Genomic DNA, 25,433 nt, shown 5'->3' with positions numbered 1-25,433 from the left:
ATATTTTATTCATATATATTTTATGTATCTTATTTACCTTTCTGGATTGCTCCTTGAAAATAGGATCCACATTTGATTCATCTTAGTACCCCAGTAGCAATTCACAGAACATGCTAACAATTCAATGAATTGAATGGATACATAAATCATTAACAATTTATTAAGTACCCACTCAGTGTACAGCAGTGTGTGAGACCCTGAGGATACAAAGAAACATAAGAGATGGCTCTTGTTCTAGAGGAGCTTACGGTATTTAGAGGAATGCATACACGTACATCAAAATATAACCATAGGTAATTATGGGTTCACAATTTCCAATATTTTTGCTTGCCTTTCTTTATATTTAGAGTTTTTAAAAAATAAACTTCACTTATTAAAAGACAACTTACAAAATATTCTTCATAGAAATAGTTTTATTCTTTTATTTTTGCATGAACTGATTTCAAATTACAACTTTATCAAAACCAAACAGCCTTCAAGCCTTCATGAGACTCAGCATGAACCTTCTCTCTGGATAGGTGCACCTCGATGCTTACATTTCTTCCTCCTAAAAAATAAAACAATTGTGTGTGCATGTAAATACAACCAGAGGCAGGCCTACAGAGAGTATCAGGCATAAATTATAAAAGTAGTTTATTCTTCTTTGGATTCACAGGGTAAATTATTCATATGTGACTCTGTAAAGCACATTGAGTAAGTGGGCTATTTTCCCACTCGACTTCAAATATCCCCACTCCAAGCTTTAAAAGTACTAGCAGTATATTTTGGGGAGAAAATCTACACATTTCTCTTAGCTAATATCTAACTGAGAGCTGTCAAAGAAAAGACTTAAATGCAGCATATATGATTTTCTTTGTAATCATACCATTCTTTCTTTCTTTCTAATTTAATATTTTTAGAGGATAATAAGCATTAAGAACACAAAACAGATATGAACGTAGTAACTACTGTGAAAAGTTCAAATGTGGCATAAGGAGAGAATCAGATCTTCAAAGCTTGACCCTTCCTTTCTCCAACAGATATTGCCTAGAGCACCTATGTATTTTCATTTAAAAGTGCTGCAGTTTTTACCTCTTTTTCCCTTTTTATCATTATGTAACAGATTTTAGGCTGTATTTAAAGTTTTTAAAGAACTATGTTTTAGATGATAGGTGATTTGAACTACTAAATAGAGTATTGATGTGTGGGCGGATGGTTGTCTCTTTTTGCACTCTGCAGCTGAATGCCTGAGGCACTGCCAGGGAACAGTGGAATATTTCAAGAAGCAGGCAAGTCTGCATGCACCCATGCCAGCCAGCAATCGATCTCCCTCCCTCTAGCCCTCACCTCTGTAAACATATTTATAGGCAATTGCATGTGCAATGCACACAATACATACTACACAAGTAAAATTGCTTCTTCTGTATGCTTAAATTTTCTCAATGCTCTTTATATTTTTTATTTTTCTGATATTTGGATAGCAAATCAATGTACACATTCAATGTGGTATTGCATCTTGTTTTGCAAAAAAGTTGTCATATCAAAGCTAAATAATCTTGCAATCAATGGCATTTTAGAATAGAGAAAAAATTATGAGTATGTATATGATTTTCACTTTCCTTTCTTCAAGTTTATTGATTCCAAGATACCAATTTGGCTTTTTCTCTTCTGTTCCATTCTGTTACTGTCACTCTTACACATACATACACATTTGACTACATTTATGAAAGAATAGAAAACAGTGGTCTGCTCCACTTTACATAAAAAATACCTTCTCTAAAAATACTTTTAAATAATCTTGCAGAGAGACAAAGAAGGTTGCTATTTAGAACAACATTCTTTTGAATTACTTCATAAAGTGAAGGTCTTTTGATAAAAAAGAAACTTCACGTTACTTTTTGCTTTTTAAATATTTCAAGCTACATATATTGGATTTAGTAAAATTCAATTGCTTTATTTCAGGAATGCTTCTTGATGTATTTAGGTGCTGATATAGACACAAACTGATACCTGAGAGCTGGACACATAGTAGGCTCACAAACTGTCTTCTGTTGGAATTGATTTAAATGTGAAAGTGATTTGTAAATTCTCATTGTATATGCTTCTGGACCAAGATAAAAATGTCATCACTCCATTAATGATATTATTATATTGTTTTAGATATTTAGAAAGAAAGACTAAAGTCAATTCCTGTGGCAATGCAATTTTGATATCTTTAGGAAGAAATTGTGTGTGTGTGTGTGTGTGTGTGCGTGCCCGTGTGTGTAAAATCCTATATGTAGTATAATTCATATTGGATCAACAAATTTATTTTGTGAAAGTTGCAATATAAGTCCTTGTGTGTGTGTGTGTGTGTGTGTGTGTCTGTGAGAGAGAGAGAGAGAGAGAGAGAGAGAGAGAGAGAGAGAAAGGATAGTGTGAAGTATATAGCGAACAAAATATACAACAAATTCCAAACTAAACTTTATGAATTGAATTAAAAGCCTGCATAGAGGGCGTTCAGTCACATGAAATTCGTACAGACAGTTTTTCAACACAGAAGAAGGAAAATTGGTTTAAATAATATCTCAAAATAGCACAACTTGCAGCAAGTATATAATTTGTGAAGTAATTGGGTAATTAATTGAAAAAAAATGTTGAGCAGTGCACGAAGCTTGTCCATCTTTCAAAAACTGGAGCTCAGATGGCATATGGCAGAATATAAATGTGTCTTTTTTCCGATGCTTTGAATGTTAATTTTACAAACTGTTCTAGTTCATCCCTTTCATAATGGTAAAGATAAATTTTGGCTCACAAGAAGATATATCATTTAATACAGAGCTTATATTTTTGTTTTTTTCAAAATTAATACAAGTCTTATGGAATATTTCTTAATATTTTAGGATATCTTCACTTTCTTAAATTTCTTTCATTAATTGTTTCTTTCCACAGTATTTTCCGAATGTAGATTATACCTTAGGAAACATGGTCCTAGTCACAATTCAAGGCCACTCTGTACACCTTTATATACCTTTATGGTCTCAGTTTTCATTAATTCTCTCCATACACACCAAGCTTCAATCTCACAAAATTCCGCTCTTCCCACCTCTAGCCCCCATCCCCAGCCCCAGCCCACACAACATGTGCCAATCTCTTTGGAGATACTGTGTTTCTATCCAAAATGCCTGTGCTCATCTAATTACCTGGAATCTACGTTCTCTTATTTATTTTTACCTGCTCACCCTCCAGTCACCTTTCAACACTCCATTCAAACACAGCCTTCTCTGACACAGCATCTTCTTACTCAAGCTGAGATCGTTCCTCCTCCCTTTGAGTTCCCCTTGTATTTGCCCCATTGTGTTAGAGATTTTTTTTTTTTTGATGAAGTGGTCTCTCTGTCTAGATTCCATGCTACTCAAAGGAGGAGGTCATGAGCAATTAATATTGGAATCTTCAGTACGGAGCATAATGTCTGAAATATACAAAATAATGCTAATTAATTTTGATAATATTTTGCTTGAGAAAAATAGTTGTTGTCCTCAAATAGTAAGGGGATTAAAAACACTAAGTTCTTTGAGAGGCTGAACTGGGTGGATTACTTGGGGCCAAGAGTCAGAGACCAACCCATTTTTACTAAAAAAAAAAAAAGCTGGGCGTGGTGGCATGCCCCTGTAGTCCCAGCTACTCGGGAGGCTGAGGTTACAGTAAGCTGAGATCATGCCACTGCATTCCCGCCAGGTGACAGAGCAAGATTCTGTCTTAAAATAAAACCAAAACACCCACTAAGTTACTAAGAATAATACATAATAAATTATAGAGAAACAAATAATTGAATAATGGAGTCATACGAGCTTAAAAATTGAGAGAGAGAGAGACAGAGAGAGGAAAATAACTTAGCTAGCTTGGTAAGCTAGCTTGGTTAGCTAGCTAGGTAAGTTATTTTCTTCTCTCTTTCAAGTTTTAATCTTACATGTCTGACTCCTTAGTCACTAATAAGTTTAAATCTTCTGCCTAAGTATAGGGGCTGAGAGACAGTATTTGAGCCAGGATTTTAAGTTTACCAAGGTTGACCTAGGGAAAATTACTTAAATTTGCATTTCTTCTTTGAAAAGTAAGGAGCATATGAATACCAGGCATGCAGGTTGGTCGTGAGAGTCACATGATGTCATATATGTAAAGTTCACAGGATGTGAACAGACTAATGTCTGTTTATTCAATAGACATTAGCTATTATTATCATTATTGAGATGGAGTTTCGCTCATGTCCCCCAGACTGGAGTGCAATGGCGAGATCATGGCTCACTGCAATCTCTGCTTCCCGGATTCAAATGATTCTCCTGCCTCAGTTTCCCGAGTAGCTGGGATTACAGGCATGCATCACCACACCTGGCTAATTTTTGTATTTTTAGTACAGATGGGGTTTCACCATGTTGGTCAGGCTGGTATCAAACTCCTGGCCTCAAGTGAACCATGTGCCTCAGCCTCCCAAAGTACAAGAATTACAGGTGTGAGCCACCATGACTGGCCCATGCTGTTATTATTATCACTACTTTTGCTCCTTCTTTGAAATTTCTAGTCTTTACCGTATTGGTTCCTGAGCTCTGTTTTGCATTTAAAAGATAATTTAAAAAATAAATAACCTTCCTTTGGCAGTTAAGACACCATTGATCCAATTTCTATCTTATTAGCAGAAGTCAATGTGAAGAAATCTTTTGAACTTAATCTATTTTTCCTTGATAAATCCAACTGGTAGTTTCTGTAAAACCCATTTCAGCTGGTTAAACCTAGAGTCACTGAGTTCCCTTAGAATAAACTCACATTTTTACCCTCACCATCGAAGTCAAATTTACCTCCAAAGAAGTTTAAATATTCTACCGTTTCCTTTCCATTTTATCACATTTCTATCATTTTATTACATTTCTCATGTTTAGTAGACAAAGAAGTTACAATATTATAAGCCAATATTACTTCTGCAAATTGATGCTGCTGGTTCACACATTAGCACTAGCATTAAAATGTTTAGGTCAGAAACTACCTTCCAGATGATTTCTCAGGGCATGAGGAGGCTGGATGGCAAGGACAGCACAGTCTACCCCTCCCTACTTAGGGCATTGTGGATATTACACTGCAAACACTGATAAAAAGCAGATGTCACTGAAGGAGCAAGAATCATTGAGCTACAAGGGATAGAAGGATGAGATGACATTTTCACCAAGTGCATTTTAATTCTCACTATATATTTTTTAAAGTTTAGTGGATTTTTTTTTCATTTCCTTCTTCAAATCACCTCTGAAACTCTTCCAGTCTTGCACATTACTGTCTTTGTGCTGAGAAATTGTAGTCTCATATCAAATTCTGGCCCCTTCACACACACATACAAAGGATGATACTTGCAGGGATTGTGACTGGGATACACTGAGTATCCCAGTGACTGGGTATGCATTGAGTACCTAGCTGGCACAAGGCAGAGGGAGATTGGGAATGAAAATGTATATTTCCTCCAAGCAAAGAACTGAATGTCTTAAATTTAATAAGTATAGACATGTTTTTACTTTAAATGAATGCATACTATTGACCCAGTATCTAAGGGGATGATGAAAAAATAAAGAACAGTAGAATTTTATGACCAGACGAATAAAGGAAATAACAAGACTGGGAAAAAAGTATATCACAAGTTTTGTGAAGTTGACAGTTACAACTTGTGACATTAGAGCAAAGTGGAAAAGTGGTTTGTGCTGTAAAAAGGTGTTAAATATAATAAAAGAACCACTATTAAGAGGAATTTTTAAAATCAAAACATAGTGAATTTGGGAGGACATTTCCTTTCAATACACAAAATAGAATTGGTGAGCTAGTCATCTGAAGTCAGAATTAAATGTTGCTGGCCAAAATAATAAGCTTAGATCAGGATCAGGATCTAAGCTTATTATTTAAGCTTGGACCAGCTACAAACTGACCTGAGTTCTGTGCAAAAAAAAAAAAAAAACATTTTTAAATGGAGAGATGAAGAAATGTCATTAATTTGTGGTCCCTGAAAATCAAATTCATGGCACAGATATTTTTGAATCTGACATCTGTCAAATAATAATTTCAGCTAGATATGAAAAAGTTAGTTTCTAACACAATTGACAGTGTTCCAGCTATGTTAGGTCAAAAATCCAGATTTATTGGAATTTTAAAATAAGAGACTGATATTTCTCTTACTATTTCATTCTTCTGTGTAATACATATTGAAAATATTTGGAACTCCACCAAGATGGTCAAATAGGACCAGCTCTGGAGTGCTGTTCCCAGCCAGAGTGATGCAGAGGGTGAGTGAGCTCTGTGTTTCCAACTGAGGTACCAGGCACATGTCAATGGGACTGGTAGCCCAAGGAGGGTGAACTGAGGCAGGGTGGGGTGCTGCCCCACCTGAGAAGTGCAATAGGCCAGAGGACTCCTCCTCTGACCCAACAGAGGCCATCGAGGCCTTTTCTGGCCACTCTGGTACTCCGGTTCAGATATTGTGCTTCTCCCATGGTCTTTACAGCCCACAGGTCAGGAGATTCCCACCGGTGGATGAGCACCAGGGGTTCCAGCACAGCTGGTGGGTTTCCAGCACAAAAACCTGCAAAAATCTTGGCAGCTTTTTAAACTGGCACCTGGAATGTCTGCAAGACAGAACCTCCCATTCCCCTGAAAAAAGAGGGGGCTAAAGGCAGGGAGCCAGATGATCCAGGTCAGATACCCCTGCCATAAAGACCACCAAACAGGAATGCACTGGCTTGAGAGTTTCACAGCCAGCACAGCAGTTTGAGCTTGACCCAGGATGGTGGAGCTTTGTGGTGGGAAGGGTGTCCACCATTACTGAGGCAGTCTGCTATTATCAAGGCAGTTCTAACCTTACTTGTGTAAACAAAACCCCAAGGAAGTTTACATCACAGCTGGGCAGAGCCCATGGCAGCTCAGCAACACTTCTACAGGCAGACTGTGACTAGACCCCTTCCTTGCTGTGCAGGGCATCTCTGAAAAAAGGCAGCAGCACTTCAGGAACTTATAAGTAAAGCCCCACCTTTCCAGGACAGAGCACCTGGGAAAAGAGGCAGTTGTGAGTTCTGCTGCAGCAGACTTAAACATCCCTGCCTAGCAGTTCTGAATGAACAACACAGCTCCCAGCACAGCACTTGAGCTCTAATAAGGGACAGACAGCCTCCTTAAGTGGCTCCCTGACCACCATATAATCCAAAGTGGCACCTCATAAAGGAGAACTCTGGCTGAAATCTGGCAGGGAACTCTTCTGGGATGAAGGTACCAGAAGAAGGAACCAGCAGCAACCCTTACTGTTCTGCAGCACCCACAGTGATTCCCAGGCAAGCAGTCCTGCAGCAGAGGGGCCTGACTGTTTGAAGGACAATTAAAAAAACAGAAAGAAATAGCTTCAACATCAACAGAAAGAGCATCCACTCAGAGATCCCATCTGGAAGTCACAAACTTCAAATACCAAAGGTAGATGAATCCATAAAGATAGGGGAAAACCAGTGAAAAAGAATAAAATCACCAAAAACCAGAACACCTCTTCTCATCCAAGGGATCACAACTCATCATCAAGGGAACAAAACTGGATGGAGAATGAGTATGACAAATTGACAGAAGCAGGCTTCAGAAGGTGGGTAATAACAAACTTCTCTGAGCTAAAGGAACATATTCTAACCCAATGCAAAGAAAATAAGAACCTGGAAAAAAGGTTATATGAAATGCTAAATAGAATAACCGGCTTAGAGAAGAACATAAACAACTTGATGGAGCAAAAAAACACAGCATGAAAACTGCGAAGCATACACAAGTTTCAATAGCCAATTGATAAAGCAGAAGAAAGGATATCAGAGATTTAAGATCAACTCAATGAAATAAAATGAGAAGGCAAGATTAGAGAAAAAAGAGTGAAAAGAAATGAACAAAGCCTCCAAGAAATATGAGATTGTGTGAAAAGATCTAATCTACCTTTGATCAGTGTACCTGAAAGTGACAGGGAGAATGAATCCAAGCTGGAAAACACTCAGGATATTATCCAGGAAAAGTTCCCCAACCTAGCAAGGCTGACCAACATTCAAATCCAGGAAATACAGAAAATACCACAAATTCCTCAAGAAGAGCAACCACAAGGCACATAATTATCAGATGCACCAGGGTATAAATAAAGTAAAAAATGCTAAGAGCAGCCAGAGAGAAAGGTTTGGTTACCCACAAAGGGAAGCCTATCAAACAAACAGTGGATCTCTACAAGCCAGAAGATAGTGGGGGCCAATATTCAATGTCCTTAAAGAAAAGAACTTGCAACCCAGAATTTCATATCTAGCCAAACTAAGCTTCATAAATGAAGGAGAAATAAAATCCTTTACAGACAAGCAATTGCTGAGAGATTTCATCACCACCAGGCCTGCCTTGAAAGAGCTCCTGAAGGAAGCACTAAACGTGTAAAGGAACAACCAGTACCAACCACAGCAAAAACGTACCAAATGGTAAAGACCATTGATACAATGAAGAAACTGCATCTACTAACAGGCAAAACAACCATCTAGTATCAAAATGGCAGGATTAAATTAGCACACAACAATATTAACCTAAAATGTAAATGGGCTAAATGCCCCAGTGGAAAGACACACTGGCAAACTGGATAAAAAGTTAAGACCCATTGGTGTGCTGTATTCAGAAAACTCATCTTACCTGCAAAGACATACATAGACTCAAAATAAAGGGATGAAGGATAATTTGCCAAATATAGAGAGAGAAGCAAGGATTGCAATCTTCGTCTCTGATGAAATGGACTTTAAACCAACAAAGATCAAAGAGACAAAGAAGGGCATTATATAATGGTAAAAGAATCAACACAACAAGAAGAACTAACTAACCTAAATACATATGCACCCAATACAGGAGCACCCAGATACATAAAACAAGTTCTTAATGACACCTACAAAGAGACTTAGACTCCCACAAAAAAATAGTGGAAGACTTTAATACTCCACTGTCAATATTAGACAGATCAATGATACAGAAAATTAACAAGGATATTCACAACATGAACTGAGATCTGGAGCAAGCAGATCTAATAGATATCTACAGAACTCTTCATCCCAAATCCACAGAATATACATTCTCTTTAGCACTACATTGCACTTACTCTGAAATTGACCACGTAATCGGAAGTAAATCACTCCTCAGAAAATGCAAAAGAACAGAAATCCTAACAACCAGTCTCTCAGACCACAGTGCCACCAAATTAGAACTCAGGATTAGGAAACTCACTCAAAATCACACAACTACAAGGAAACTGAACAACCTGCTCCTGAATGACTACTGGATAAATAATGAAATGCTGGCAAAAATAAAGATGTTCTTCAAAACCAATGAGAAAGAAGACACAATTTACCAGAATCTCTGGGACACATTTAAAGCAGTGTCTACAGGGAAATTTCTAACAATAAATGACCATATGAGAAGTGAGGAAAGATATAAAACCAACACATCATGATAAAAAGATGTAGAGAAGAAAGATCAAACAACTTAAAAAGCTAGCAGAAGACAAGAAATAACTAAGATCACAGCAGAACTGAAGGAGATAGAGACACAAAGAACCCTTCAAAAAAATCAATAAATCCAGGAGCTGCTTTTTTTGAAAAGATCAACAAAATAAACAGACTGCTAGCCAGACTAATGAAAAAGAAAAGAGAAGAATCTAAAAGCTGCAATGAACAGTGATAAAGAGGATATCACCACTGATTCCACATAAATACAAACTACCATTAGAGATTACAACAAACAACTCATAAATCAGTAAATCTGGAAGAAATTGATAAATTCCTGGACACTTAGACCCTCCCAAGACTAAACCAGGAAGAAGCTGAATCCCTGAATAGACCAATAACAAGGTTTGAAATAGAGGCAGCAATTAATAGCCTACCAACCAAAAAAAGTCCAGGTCCAGACAGATTCACAGACTAGTTCTACCAGATGTACAAAGAGGAGCTGGTACCATTCCTTCTGAAATTATTTCAAACAATTCAAAAAGAGGGAATCCTCCCTAACTCATTTTATGAGACTGATTCAACCTATTACCAAAACATGGCAGAGATACAACTAAAAAAGGAAATGTCAGGTGAACATCCATGATGAACATCTTTTTTTTTTTCAGGTCTTCAGAGGAATGTATTGAGTAGAGGTGAGGAACTAGGATGTTGAAAAGTAAAAAAAGGAGAGAAGGCGAGGAAGAAAGAGGAAGAAAAAGAGGGAGAGAGAACAGGAATATTGCTTAATTCTAAAAATGGGTATTAATAATGGCTGATCAATATTTTGTGTATTTAAAATGGAGAACTCTATAAATATTTATTGAGTTTACTTGTTCCGGATCTGAGTTGAAGTCCTGGATATCCTTATTAATCTTCTGTCTCGTTGAGTCTAAATCTCGTTATGGGTCTTATGTATCTGGATATTAAGATCTCTTATTGTTGCATTGATCCTTTTACCACTGTATCTTTGTTGCTTTGAAATCTATTTTATCAAATGTGAGAATTGCAACTCCTGCTTTTTTGTTTATTTATTTATTTTTGCTCTCCATTTGGTTGGTAAATTTTTCTCCAACCCTTTGTTTTGAGTCTTTGTGTATCTTTGGATATACCATTAGGTTTTGGCTGTATCTTTTGATTGGGGGATTTAGTCTATTTAAATTTAGGGTTACTGCCATTTGATGTTAACTGGCTATTTTATTCATTCATTGATGTAAATTCTTCTTTATGTTGATGCTCTTTACTTTTTGGTATATTTTTAGAAAGGATCATACTGGTTGTTCCTTTCTATGTATAATGCTTCTTTCAGAAGCTCTTGTAAAGCAGGCCTGGTGGTAATAAAATCTCTGGGTACTTGTTTGTTCATAAAAGATTTTATTTTTCCTTCAATTGTGAAGCTTAGTTTGGCAGGATATGAGATTCTAGGCTGAAAGTTCTGTTATTTAAGTATGTTGAATATTGGCCCCCACTCTCTTCTGGCTTGTAGGGTTTCCGCTGAGAGATCTGCTATAAGTCTAACAGGCTTCCCTTTATGAGTAACCTGGCTTTTCTCTCTGGCTGCCCTTAGTATTTTCTCCTTCGTTTCGATCCTGGTGAATCTAAAAATTATGTGCCTTGGGGTTGCTCTTCTTGAGGAATATCTTTGTGGTGTTCTCTGTATTACCTGGGGTTGAATAGTGTCCTGCTTTGCTAGATTGGGAAAATTTTCCTGGATAATATCCTGAAAAGTATTTTCCAGCTTGGATTCATTCTCTCCATCACATTCAGGTCCACCAATCAAACGTAGATAGTCCCATATTTCTTGGAGACTTTGCTCATTCCTTTTCATCCTTTTTTCTCTATTCTTGTCTTGTCGTTTTATTTCATTAAGTTGGTCTTCGACCTCTGATATCCTTTCTTCTGCTTGATCCATTCTGCTGTTTAAACTTGTGCTGTTTAAACTGTTTAAACTTAGATATTTCACTAAGTTCTTGTGTTGTATTTTTCAACTCCGTTAGTTCATTTATATTCCTCTCTATATTGTCTATTCTTTTCAGCATTTCGTCAAACCTTTTTTCAAAGTTCTTAGTTTCTTTACATTGGGTTAGAACAAGTTCTTTTAATTCCCAGAAGTTTCTTATCATCCACCTTCTGAAGCCTACTTCAGATAATGGCACACAGTCCTTTTCCATCAGGGCTTGTTCAGTTGCTGATGAGGAACTGCAATCCCCTGTAGAGGGGGAGGGGTTCTGATTTTGGGTATGCTTGGCCTTCTTAGGCTGGTTTTTTCCCTTTATTATAAATTTATCCACCTGTCATCTTTACAATTACCACCTTTCTAATTAGGTTTCTGAGTCGACGTCCAATTTATTGATTCCCAGTGCTGGGATTCAAGCAACCCACTGCGCTGGCCAAAATAGCAGCGATAAGACTGATGGTGCTCTTCTGCCCAGGAATCTCGGGTCTGGCTTCCTTCTTGAGTCTGCAACAAGCAGCTCTGCCTTCCCAGAGCTCCAAACACCAGTCAGTAAGGGAACCAGTCCCGTTTACTCTGCATGAAGAGCTGCTGTGCCAAGGTGCCAGCAAAACTGCTGCACCAGTCACAAGAGTTGTGCTGGCAACCTGTGGGGCTCCTCCAATAGATATCTGCTGATCCATGAGCGACAAAAATTCGTCTGAAAGTGTGGCATCCTCTCGTTCTCTGAGCTTTCACTGGGAGCTACAATCCCGAGCTGTTAGTGATCAGCCATCTTGGATCTCTCTCTCCATGATTGAACATCAATGCAAAAATCTTCAATAAAATGCTGGCAAACCTAATGCAACATCACATTAAAAAGCTTATCCATCACGATCAAGTGAGCTTCATCCCTGGGATACATGGCTGGTTCAACACATGCAAATCTAACAAGGTAATCCATCACATAAACAGAACCATAGATCAAAACCACATGATTACCTTGACAGATGCAGAGAAGGCCTTCAACAAAATTCAACAGCCCTTTATGCTAAAAAAAACTCTTAATAAACTAGGTATCAATGGGATGTATCTCCAAAAAATAAGAGCTATTTATTACAAACCCACAGCAAATATCATACTGAATGGGCAAAAACTGGAAGCATTCCCTTTGAAAACTGGCACTAGACAAGGGTGCCCTCTCTCACCATTCCTATTCAATATAGTATTGGAAGTTCTAGCCAGAGCAATCAGGCAAGAAAAAGAAATAAAGGGTATTCAATTAAGAAAAGAGGAAGTCGAGAGTACTCAAGATGGCGCTGTGAGAACAACCCAGGATTGGAGCTCTCATTGAATCTGCAAAGAGGTGAGTCGGAGTTGCATTTCCAGACTGATCTTTGTTGCCCACAGAACGGGGAAACTCCCAGGTGTAAGGGAGACACGGGACGCCAGGCAGTAAGTCTGCCTGGCGAAGCCAGCAACCGGGGCAGCGGCGGCAGGCCCTACCCAGCAATCCCCACAGGGCGCACTTGTCCGGGTGCCCTGTTGAATCAGCAACCTGAGACTTGAGAGGGCTGGACTTGAGACTGAACGAGACTTGGACAGTAGGCCAGCCCAGGGGATTGCAGGGACAGAGCGTTTGGGGTACCCAGTGGGACAAACAAAACCGCGATTTCAAACTATCCCGAGCAGATGGTCCGAGACGCTCTGTGGGGGAGGGGCATCCACCACTACCGAGGCAACCCGCCCCAACTGAGATACACGCCCACTGCTGATGCAGCCTGCCGTTGCCGAGGCAACATGCTACAACGAAGAGACTCCGCCACAGGGTGTGGTGGAGACCACAGCAGAGCCTGCAGGAACAGGACGAATCACACAACAGCAGGGCGGAGACTCGGCAGGCAAACAGTGGCTAGTCTGCCTCCTAGCTGGGCAGGACACCTCAATGGACATCAAAAAATAAAGCCCGAACCCCCCAACACAGAGCATTTTAGAAAAAGGGTTTTTTTAATGAGCTCTGCTGCAGCAGAATCAAACATAGCAGCCTAACAGCCCTGAATGAACAACAGAGCTCACAGCTCAGAAATTGAGCTCCTAAAAAGAACAGACTGTCTCCTCAAGCAGCTCCCTGACCCCTCTATATCCAAAAGACTGACATTTGGCAGGCATCATCCTGGGACAAAGATAGCAGAAAAAGAAATGGGTAGCATCCCTCACTGTGCCACAGCTGCTAGAGGTGCACCCCAGACAAGCAGGGCCTGGAGTGGACCTCAGCAGTCGTACAGTGAAGGGGCTAGGCTGGTAGAAGGAAAACCAAGTAACAGAAATACTTCATCATCAACATTCTGGGTGTCCACTCAGAGACCTGATTGAAAAGTCAGCAACTACGCAGACGACAAGTGGATAAACCCACAAAGATGGGAAGAAACCAGCGAAAAAAGGAGGAAAACACGCGAAACCAGAACACCTCGCCTCCTAGAAAGGACCAAAACTCCTCACCAGCAAGGGAACAAAGCTGGACGGAGAATGACTGTGACGAAATGATGGAATTAGACTTCAGAAGGTGGATAATGAGAAACTTTGGTGACCTAAAAGAACATGTATTAAATCAATGCAAAGAAACTAAGGAACTTAAAAAAAGATATGAGGAAATGATAACAAGAATGGATAACTTAGAGAGGAATATGAATGAATTAAAGGAGCTGAAGAACACAATATGAGAACTTCGCGAAGCATGCACAAGTTTCAATAGCCGAATTGACCAAGCAGAAGAAAGAATATCTGAAGTTGAAGACCAACTCAATGAAATTAAATGAGAAACCAAGATTAGAGAAAAAAAGTTCAAAAAGGAATGAACAAAGTCTCCAAGAAATGTTGGACTATGTGAAAAGACCTAACCTACGTTTGATAGGTGTACCAGAAGGGGACGAAGAGAATGAATCCCAGCTGGAAAATACTCTTCAGGACATCATCCAGGAAAACTTCCCCCACCTAGCAAGACAGGCCAACACTCAAATGCAGGAAATACAGAGTACACCACAAAGAAATTCTGCAAGAAGAGCAACCCCAAGGCACATAATCGTCAGATTGAACAAGGTTGAAATAAAGGAGAAAATGCTAAGGGCAGCCAGAGAGAAAGGTCGAGTTACCCACAAAGGGAAGCCCATCAGACTCACAGCAGATCTCTTGGCAGAAACACTACAAGCCAGAAGAGAGTGGGGGCCAATATTCAACATTCTTAAAGAAAAGAACTTTCAACCCAGAATTTCATATCCAGCCAAACTGAGCTTCAGAAGTGAAGGAAAAATAAAATCCTTTGCGAACAAGCAAGTACTCAGAGATTTTGTCACCACCAGGCCTGCTTTACAAGAGCTCCTAAAAGAGGCACTACACATAGAAAGGATCAACCAGTACCAGCCATTCCAAAATCACACTGAATGCTAAAGAGCATCAACATAATGAAGAATCTACAACAACTAACGGGCAAAACAGCCACTTAGCATCAAAATGGCAGTATCAAATTCACACATAACAATATTAACCCTAAATGTAAATGGACTAAATGCACCAATCAAAAGACACAGACTGGCAAATTGGATAAAAATCCAAAACCCATCAGTGTGCTGTATCCAGGAAACCCATCTCACATTCAAGGATACACAAAGGCTCAAAATAAAGGGATGGAGGAAGATTTACCAAGCAAATGGAGAGCAAAAAAAGCAGGAGTTGCAATTCTCATCTCTAATAAAATAGACTTTAAAGCAACAAAGATCAAAAGAGACAAAGAAGGCCATTACATAATGGTAAAAGGATCGATAAAACAAGAAGAGCTAACTATCCTAAACATATATGGACCCAATGCAGGAGCACCCAGATACATAAGGCAAGTTCTTAATGACTTACAAAGAGACTTAGACTCCCACACAATAATAGTGGGAGACTTTAACACTCCACTGTCAATATTAGACACATCAACCAGACAGAAAATCAACAAGGATATCCAGGGCTTGAACTCAGACCTGGAGCAAGCAAACCTGATAGACATTTACAGAACTCTCCACCCCAAATCCACAGAATATACATTCTTCTCAGCACCACATCACACCTACTCAAAAATTGACCACATAATTGGAAGTAAAGCACTGCTCAGCAAATGCAAAACAACTGAAATCATAACAAACAGCCTCTCAGACCATAGTGCAATCAAGTTAGAACTCAGAATTCAGAAACCTACCCAGAACCGCACAGCTTCATGGAAACTGAACAACTGGCTCTTGAATGTTTACTGGATAAACAATGAAATGAAGGCAGAAATAAAGAAGTTCTTCGAAACCAATGAGAATGAAGACACAATATGCCAGAACCTCTGGGACACATTTAAAGCAGTCTCTAGAGGAAAGTATATAGCAATAAGTGCCCAAATGAGGAGAATGGAGAGATCCAAAATTGACACCCTATCGTCAAAATTGAAAGAGCTAGAGGAGCAAGATCAAAAAAACTCAAAACCCAGCAGAAGACAAGAAATAACTAAGATCAGAGCTGAGCTGAAGGAGATTGAGACATGAAAAACCCTTCAAAAAATCAATAAATCCAAGAGCTGGTTTTTTGAAAAGATCAACAAAATAGACAGACCACTAGCCAGATTGATTAAAAAGAAAAGAGAGAACAACCAAATAGATGCAATAAAAAATGATAAAGGGGAAATCACCACAGATTCCACAGAAATTCAAACCATCATCAGAGAATATTACAAACAACTCTATGCACATAAACTAGTAAACCTGGAAGAAATGGATAAATTCCTGGACTCCTGCATCCTCCCAAGCCTAAACCAGGAGGAAGCTGAAACTATGAATAGACCAATAACAAGGTCAGAAGTCGACGCAGCAATTAAGAGACTACCACACAAAAAAAGCCCAGGTCCAGACGGTTTCACAGCCGAATTCTACCAGACACACAAGGAGGAGCTGGTACCATTCCTTCTAAAACTATTTCAAACAATCCAAAAAGAGGGAATACCTCCCAAATCATTTTACGAGACCAACATCATTCTGATACCAAAACCCGGCAGAGACCCAACAAGAAAAGAAAACTTCGGGCCAATATCCATGATGAACATAGATGCAAAAATCTTCAATAAAATATTGGCAAGCCGATTGCAACAGCAAATCAAAAAACTTATTCACCATGATCAAGTAGGATTCATCCCGGGGATGCAAGGCTGGTTCAACATATGCAAGTCTATAAACGTGATTCACCACATAAACAGAACCAAAAACAAAAACCTCATGATTATCTCAATTGATGCAGAGAAGGCATTTGACAAAATTCAACAGCCCTTTATGCTAAAAACCCTCAATAAACTCGGTATCGATGGAACGTATCTCAAAGTAATAAAAGCTATTTATGACAAACCAACAGCCAATATCATACTGAATGGGCAAAAACTGGAAGCATTCCCTTTGAAATCTGGCACTAGACAAGGATGCCCTCTTTCACCACTCCTATTCAATATAGTACTGGAAGTTCTAGCCAGAGCAATCAGGCAAGAAAAAGAAATAAAGGGTATTCAAATAGGAAAGGTGGAAGCCAAATTGTCTCTATTTGCAGACGACATGATAGTATACCTAGAAGACCCCATCACCTCAGCCCCAAAACTCCTGAAACTGATAAGCAACTTCAGCAAAGTCTCAGGATATAAAATCAATGTGCAAAAATCACAAGTATTCGTCTACACCAATAACAGACTTAAAGAAAGCCAAATCAAGAACGAACTGCCATTCACAATTGCTACAAAAAGAATAAAATACCTTGGAATACAACTCACAAGGAACGTAAGGGACCTCTTCAAGGAGAACTACAAACCACTGCTCAACGAAATCAGAGAGGACACAAACAGATGGAGAAACATTCCATGTTCATGGTTAGGAAGAATTAACATCGTGAAAATGGCTATACTGCCCAAAGTAATTTACAGAATTAATGCTATCCTCATCAAGCTACCATTGACTTTCTTCACAGAACTGGAAAAAAACACCATGAACTTCATATGGAACCAAAAGAGAGCCCGCATAGCCAAGTCAATTCTAAGCAAAAAGAACACAGCGGGGGGCATCACACTACCGGATTTCAAACTATACTACAAGGCTACAGTAATCAAAACAGCATGGTACTGGTACCAAAACAGAGATATAGACCAATGGAACAAAACCGAGGCACCGGAGGCAACACAACATATCTACAACTATACAATCTTTATAAACCGGACAAAAACAAGCAAGGGGGAAAGGATTCCCTGTTTAACAAATGGTGTTTGGGAAAACTGGCTAGCCATGTGCAGAAAGCAGAAACTGGACCCCTTCCTGACACCTTACACTAAAATTAACTCCAGATGGATTAAAGACTTAAACATAAGACCTGGCACCATAAAAACCCTAGAAGGAAATCTAGGCAAAACTATCCAGCACATAGGAGTAGGCAAGGACTTCATGAACAAAACACCAAAAGCATTGGCAACAAAAGCCAAAATAGACAAATGGGACCTAATGAAACTCCACAGCTTCTGCACAGCAAAAGAAACAGTCACTAGAGTGGATCGGCAACCAACAGAATGGGAAAAAATTTTTGCAGTTTCCCCATCTGACAAAGGGCTGATATCCAGAATTTACAAAGAACTCAAACGGATTTACAGGAAAAAAACAAACAAGCCCATTCAAAAGTGGGCAAAGGATATGAACAGACACTTTACGAAAGAAGACATATATGAGGCCAACAATCATATGAAAAAATGCTCATCGTCACTGGTCATCAGAGAGATGCAAATCAAAACTACATTGAGATACCATCTCATGCCAGTTAGAATGGCGATCATTAAAAAATCTGGAGACAACAGATGCTGGAGAGGATGTGGAGAAAAAGGAACACTTTTACACTGTTGGTGGGAGTGTTAATTAGTTCAACCATTGTGAAAGACAGTGTGGCCATTCCTAGAGGCCTTAGAAATAGAAATTCCATTTGACCCAGCAATCCCATTACTGGGTATATATCCAAAAGACTATAAATCATTCTACTACAAGGACACATGTACACGAATGTTCATTGCAGCACTGTTTACAACAGCAAAGACCTGGAATCAACCCAAATGCCCATTGATAATAGACTGGATTGGAAAAATGTGGCACATATACACCATGGAATATTATGCAGCAATCAGAAATGATGAGTTTGTGTCATTTGTAGGGACATGGATGAATCTGGAGAACGTCATCCTCAGCAAACTGACACAAGAACAGAACATGAAACACCGCATATTCTCACTCATAGGCGGGTGATGAAAAATGAGAACACATGGACACAGAAAGGGGAGTACTAAACACTGGGGTCTATTGGGGGGAAAAGGGGAGGGCCAGTTGGAGGGGGAGCTGGGAAGGGATAGCCTGGGGAGAAATGCCAAACGTGGGTGAAGGGGAGAAGGAAAGAAAAGCACACTGCCATGTGTGTTCCTACGCAACTGTCTTGCATGCTCTGCTCATGTACCCCAAAACCTAAAATCCAATAAAAAATTAAAAAAAAAAAGTAAAAAGAAAAGAGGAAGTCAAATTGTCTCTATTTGCAGATGGCACGATTATATTCTTAGAAGACCCTATCATCTCAGCCCAAAATCTCCTTAAGATGATAAGCAACTTCAGCAAAGTCTCAGGATACAAAATCAATGTGCAAAATTTGCAAGCATTCCTATACACCAACAATAGACAGAGGGCCAAATCAAAAGTGAACTCCCATTCACAATTGCTACTAAGAGAATAAAATACCTAGGAATACAACTAACAAAGGGTGTAAAGGAACTCTTCAAGGAGAACTACAAACCACTGCTCAAGGAAATAAGAGAGGGCACAAACAGATGAAAAGTATTCATGCTTATAGTTAGAAAGAATCAATATTTTGAAAATGGCCATATTACCCAAAGTAATTTATAGATTCAATGCTATCCCCATCAAACTACCATTGACCTTCTTCACAGAAGTGAAGAAAACTACCTTAAACTTCATATGGAACCAAAAAAGAGCCTGACTAGCCAAGACAATTCTAAGGAAAAAGAACAAACCTGGAGACATCACGCTATCTGACTTAAAGCTATACTACAATGCTACAATAATCAAAACAGCATGGTCCTGGTACCAAAACAGAGATATACACAATGGAACAGAACGGAGGCCTCAGAAGTAATGCCATACATCTACAACCATCTGATCTTTGACAAACCTGTCAAAAACAAGCAATGGGGAAAGTATTATCTGTTTAATAAATGATGTTGGGAAAACTGGTTGGCCATGTACAGAAAGCAGAAACTGGACCCCTTCCTGACATCTTATACAAAAATTAACATCAGATGGATTAAAGATTTAAACATAAGACCTAACACCATGAAAACCCTAGAAGAAAACCTAGGCAAAACCATTCAGGACATAGGCACATGCAAGGACTTCATTACTAAAACACCAAAAGCAATGGCAACAAAAGCCAAAATAGACAAATGGGATCTAAGTAAACATAAGAGCTTCTGAACAGCAAAAGAAATAATCATTAGAGTGAAATGGCAACCAACAAAATGGGAAAAAATTTTTGCAGGCCATCCATCTGACAAAAGGCTAATATCCAGAATCTACAAAAAACTAAAACAGATTTACAAGAAAAAAACAAACAACCTCATCAAAAAGTGGGAAAAGATAGACACTTCAATGGAAGACATTTACACAGCTAACAAACATATGGAAAAATGCTCATCATCACTGGTCATTAGAGAAATGCAAATCAAAACCCTATTGAAATACCATCTCATGCCAGTTAGAATGGCAATCATTAAAAAATCTGGAGACAACAGATGCTGAAAAGGATGTGGAGAAATAGGAATGCTTTTACACTGCTGGTGGGAGTGTAAATTAGTTCAACCATTATGGAAGACAGTATGGTGATTCCTCAAGGATCTAGAAATAAAAATACCATTTGATCCAGCAATCCCATTACTGGGTATATACCCCAAGGATCATTCTATTATAAAGATACATGCACATGTATGTTCACTGTGGTACTGTTTAAAATAGCAAAGACCTGGAACCAACCAAAATGCTCAACAAAGATAGACTGGACAGGGAAAATGTGGCACATATACACCATGGAATACTATGCCACCATAAAAAAGATTGAGTTCATGTCCTTTGCGGGGACATGGATGAATCTGGAAAACATCATTCTCAGCAAACTGACACAAGAACAGAAAACCAAACACCACGTGTTCTCACTCATAAGTGGGTGTTGAACAATGACAACACATGGACACAGGGAGGGGAACATCACACACTGGGATCTGTTGGGGGGTGGGGTGCTAAAGGAGGGACAGCAGGGGATGGGGAGATTGGGGAGGTATAACATTAGGAGAAATACTTAATGTAGGTGACAGGGTGATGGAGGCAGCAAACCACCATGGCATGCATATACCTATATAACAATCCTGCAAGATCTGCACATGTACCCCAGAACTTAAAGTAAAATTAAAAAAAAAAAAGAAAATATTTATACACAGATTTCTGAAGCACACTCTGTGAAGCATGCCATAGATAGGATTAAGTTAATCATTATATGTGCATAATGTGTGTAAATACTATTCATTATTCACAGTTCATGGGAACTATTGAAAAAAATTGACACTGGGTTTAGTTATTCTGTATTCTTTGCCAGTGCCTATTGGTTCAGTCTTGGAACAGTTTTACAAAGGTCTACTGTTTTGAAAAAATTTTCTGATAAGTCAGTACAAAGATTTTTTTTTTTAATTTGAGGTTCCAAGCTTATTTGTGACATAATTAAACAGATATAAAATGCTGAATTGAAAAATTTTCATAATACAAAACAATAACAATGATTTACATATTTTAAAAAGATCACTATACAAAATACTTCATTGTAATTTATACAGTTATGTAAACTGGCTGCAAAGAACTACTTGAAAAGTTCGAAGAACATTTTGTGAATATCTTTAAAGTTGCTTTTTAATTTGTAATACCTCTTTAAATGTAATGTTAATAATACTTGATTGACATAAGATTTGGTGAACTATGTTAACTTGAACAGACATACTTTTGAAACATAAGTTTTTGTGTCAAAATTATATAAATCAGTTCTAAAAAAATTCTAATATTTGTGGATGCAAAGATTGGAGAAGTTGATTTGTTTTGGTACATAATTTAGTTGTCTGAAAATTTTAAAAATCTTTGACACGATTTAAGAATGGGAATCTCCTATTTCCATTTTGTATTAGTCCGTTTTACCATTTTGTATTAGTCCGTTTTACACTGCCACAAAGAACTACCTGAGACTGGGCAATTTATAAAGAAAAGAGGTTTAATTGACTCACAGTTTAATAGGCTTAAAAGGAAGCATGACTGGGATGCCTCAGAAAACTTGCGATCACGGTGGAAGGCAAAGGGGAAGCAAGCACCTTCTTCACATTGTGGCAGGAGAGAGTATGAGAGCAAGGGGGGAATGTGCTACACACTTTGAAACCATCAGATCTCGTGAGAACTCATTCACTATCATGAGAGCAGTATGGGAAAATCCACCCCCATAATCTGATCACTTCCCACCAGGTCTCTCCCTTAACATTGGGAATTATAATTCAAGATGAGATTTGTGTGGGGACACAGAGCCAAAACATACCACATTTTATATTTTATGAAACGTAAAACAAGAGTTTCTAAAGTAACATTGGCTTTTAAATTGAGATATGCTGTAAGTGTGAAATATACAATGGATTTTGAAGGCAATATGAAAAAGATAATGTAAACAATCTCACTAACAGTTTTATGTTAATTATATGTTGAAATAATTATTTGAGATCAATTGAATCACATAAAAATATATTTCTAAAATTCATTTCCTGCTGCTTTTTACTTTCTAAAATGTAGCTACTAGAAAGTTTAAAATTATATATGTGGCTTTTGTTCTATTTTGGTTAGATTTAATTTGGATTGTATAATTGCTCACTATTCATATTTTAATATTTTCTATTTCCCTCTGTCTTTTTTCTGTGGTATATTATTAGTGATAAATACTATCACTAAATTACAAAATTTGCTGTACAGAACTACCAAAATTATTAAGTATTTATATTGGACACTCTGAGCCCTTATTCTAAATCATTATTTACTAAGGATATTGCAATGGCAAATATGGAAATTATTTTTATTACTAACACATTATCTTAGTAATTTTGAACACTACTGAAAATATAATGTTAAAATGTGAAGAGTAAATGAACCAACTTTGTTTCTATTCTTTCTGGGCAATGCTATGCAGACAGCAGTTCTTGGATACTAACATATCCTGTCTTTCCTATTTTGGATTACATTTTCTCTTTTTTTAAAGTGAAAAAAAGAGTTCTTTGAATCAGAACTTGACAAGTGATATTAAAATTATATAAATTTTATTTATATATTAACCTTATATAATTAAAGTGAGATTAAAAATATATAAAGATAAATATTATCCAGTTGTGAATGGGTTAAAATAGAGGAAAAATATTTTTAAATAAGGCTTGCTAGTAAAGTGGCCAAGGATAGATTGGCACATCTGTGAGATTATTGGTGTCATGCTTCAGTGCTGATGTATGGTAAAATCTTCTTCACTCAGTCATAGAGGAGGCAAATCAGAAATTAGATAAACATAACTATAGGATCACTAGACACAAGCAACATTACCGTCCTCAAAGAGTCCTAGAAGTAGCTAAAATCACAGCCTCCGGGTGATTTGCACAGAAAGACACTTGAAATTACATGTTGAGACCACAATCTCTGCAACTAATTTAATTATACTCTGGACCACTAAGATCTGGTCTGGAATGGAATATTAAGGGTGACTTTGAAATGTGGATAATGCTGATTTGTCACAGACCCAGCTCAAAGTGTGTTAATGTTATAGACTGTGGTGCAGATTCTATGGTCTCCCCAGTAGGTTTTTCACTTCTAAATTCAGAGTCCTGGTGCTAATACAAAAATGAAACCTAATGGGAAAGAAGGAAGGAAGGAAGGAAGGAAGGAAGGAAGGAAGGAAGGAAGGAAGGAAAGCAAACATCAAAAAAAATTTCAGAATTCCTGTATTCCTCATATAGTGTGTTCTGCAATTACATATTTCTATTTTCTTTTGAGAGGGATGCAGTAGAAACTATAAGCACATTTCCGTTTAACAGAGATGTATTTTTCAACTTCAATTTCTTTTTTTTTTAAGTCTTTTATGAACTTGGGTACCTCAGCACTACAGTTACATTCCTTTATCCTAAAGGACCCTGTTTAAAAAGTCAGTAGAGTAGAGTCTTAAACCGTGTTCAACTGTCCTTCAAAAGTTATTAAATTCAGCTAACTGCATGGGCTTATGCTCATGTCCAGTTGCAAATGCATATACACACACTCATCCAGATGCCACAGGCTCCCAGTGTGATGGGTGTCTTCAAAGCTTAGAATAATGCAGCTTATTCTTTATTATAGTGGCTGAAAGCATGATGGGACTTTATCTAAAGCACAGATAGACCATCAGTGCTTTAGATGAAGTCCCATAATTATATTCTGTTACACTATTTGTATATGAGTTGCCAAAAACAGTGCTTTCATCTGCCAAGTAGACACAGAGGTCAAGGTGAACTGCAATTTTGCCAGCAACACATTCTATTTTAATAGGGGACGTGAGCAAACCAATAGTTTAGAAAAGAGAAACCCCTAAACCAATACAAGCTACTTATATGTTTCAATAATGATATAGATCCCAGGCAAAGGACGGAATGCGGTATAGTTTTTCAAAATGTAAAAAGTCTTTCTCTGATATAGTTAAATATAGATGTAAAGAGAATCATGTGGAAGATTATTTTTGCCTAAGATGCTTTATATAAAGTATAATTACATGGACAAAATGAGAGAAATATGTAACATTATAAACAGCATTATTAGTTCTATTTCATACTTTTTACATGCCATGATTACTGTAAAATCTTTAGGGGATATGTGTGGATAGCCCTACCTCTTATTATCTAAAAGGAGTTAAAATGATTCAAGATACTTGTTTTTTTTTATTTACCTCTTTCAAAACTTTCACTTTAATTTTCCTTAAATGTCTTCTGTGTAGCCAACTAGACATTCCACTTAAAAATAGGAAAACCATTGAGGAAAGACAGCCAGACCCTCTATGGGGTAAACAGGCAATTTCATTAAGATAGACTGAACACTAGCACCACTATAATTATTCTATGCTTCTTACCATAATATACGACAGCACTTCATCAAATATGACAAATATTGCTGAATGGTGACAAACAGAAATCAAAGAGATGATGTCTTTTAATATACTTAATTCATAATGATTTCTGAGCATCTAAAGATCTAGGACCCAGCTTTAAATGTAACCTTTGTTACAGTGACAGAATTTCTTGGTATATAACATACATGCATGTCTATGCTATATGATAAGGGCACATCTACATATTATATACCTTAAGCATAGCTTTCATACAACCACAGTGTTTCTATGTTCTTTTGCTACTCAACTTTGTCTTAGGCAGGTTGGCCTTATGAGTGCAATATTGATACATAGTAATTTTTCCTCCCTTAAAATGTGGAAATCTAGATTGTTGAATACTAAACTCCTAACTAGTCTAGTAATAACTAAATTCATTTTCCTACAAAGTTTCCTTACTATTGTGATTAAACTAAATAACTGGGACAGTTATTTTTATTGTACTGTCTCATGAAGTAGAATTTAAATAGTTAAACAAATAATTTACTTGTTTCCAACATACTGTTACAAGGATCTGCTAAAAATTTGTAATTTTTATTCACTATTTACCCAAATACTCTATATTATGCGGTGTTTTCTACATTAACCCGACAATTCACATTAATTGTAGTGTCAGCTGAAAAAATGCATCATGTTACAATTTTCACAATTACATGTGTGTGGAAATG

At 37.7% G+C, this 25,433-nt stretch overlaps 1 long non-coding RNA gene across 2 annotated transcripts in view; it reads right to left on the bottom strand.

The window, feature by feature from the left end:
* Nucleotides 1-395: 395 nt before the first annotated feature.
* Nucleotides 396-25,433, bottom strand: part of LOC103791513 (uncharacterized) — a 35,682-nt gene continuing 10,644 nt past the window's right edge. Inside the window, exons 2-3 of one of the 2 annotated variants that reach the window (XR_004735892.3) lie at nt 3,193-3,430; nt 396-547 (exon numbers count right to left, since the gene is read on the bottom strand). This is a non-coding gene — a long non-coding RNA (uncharacterized LOC103791513). The remainder of the gene's footprint in view (nt 548-3,192; nt 3,431-25,433) is intronic. The other variant, XR_001909220.4, reaches the window with a different exon arrangement.

Source organism: Callithrix jacchus, chromosome 2 (genome assembly GCF_049354715.1).
Source record: "Callithrix jacchus isolate 240 chromosome 2, calJac240_pri, whole genome shotgun sequence".
NCBI lineage: Eukaryota > Metazoa > Chordata > Mammalia > Primates > Cebidae > Callithrix > Callithrix jacchus.
This window is presented reverse-complemented; position numbering and strand designations above follow the sequence as displayed.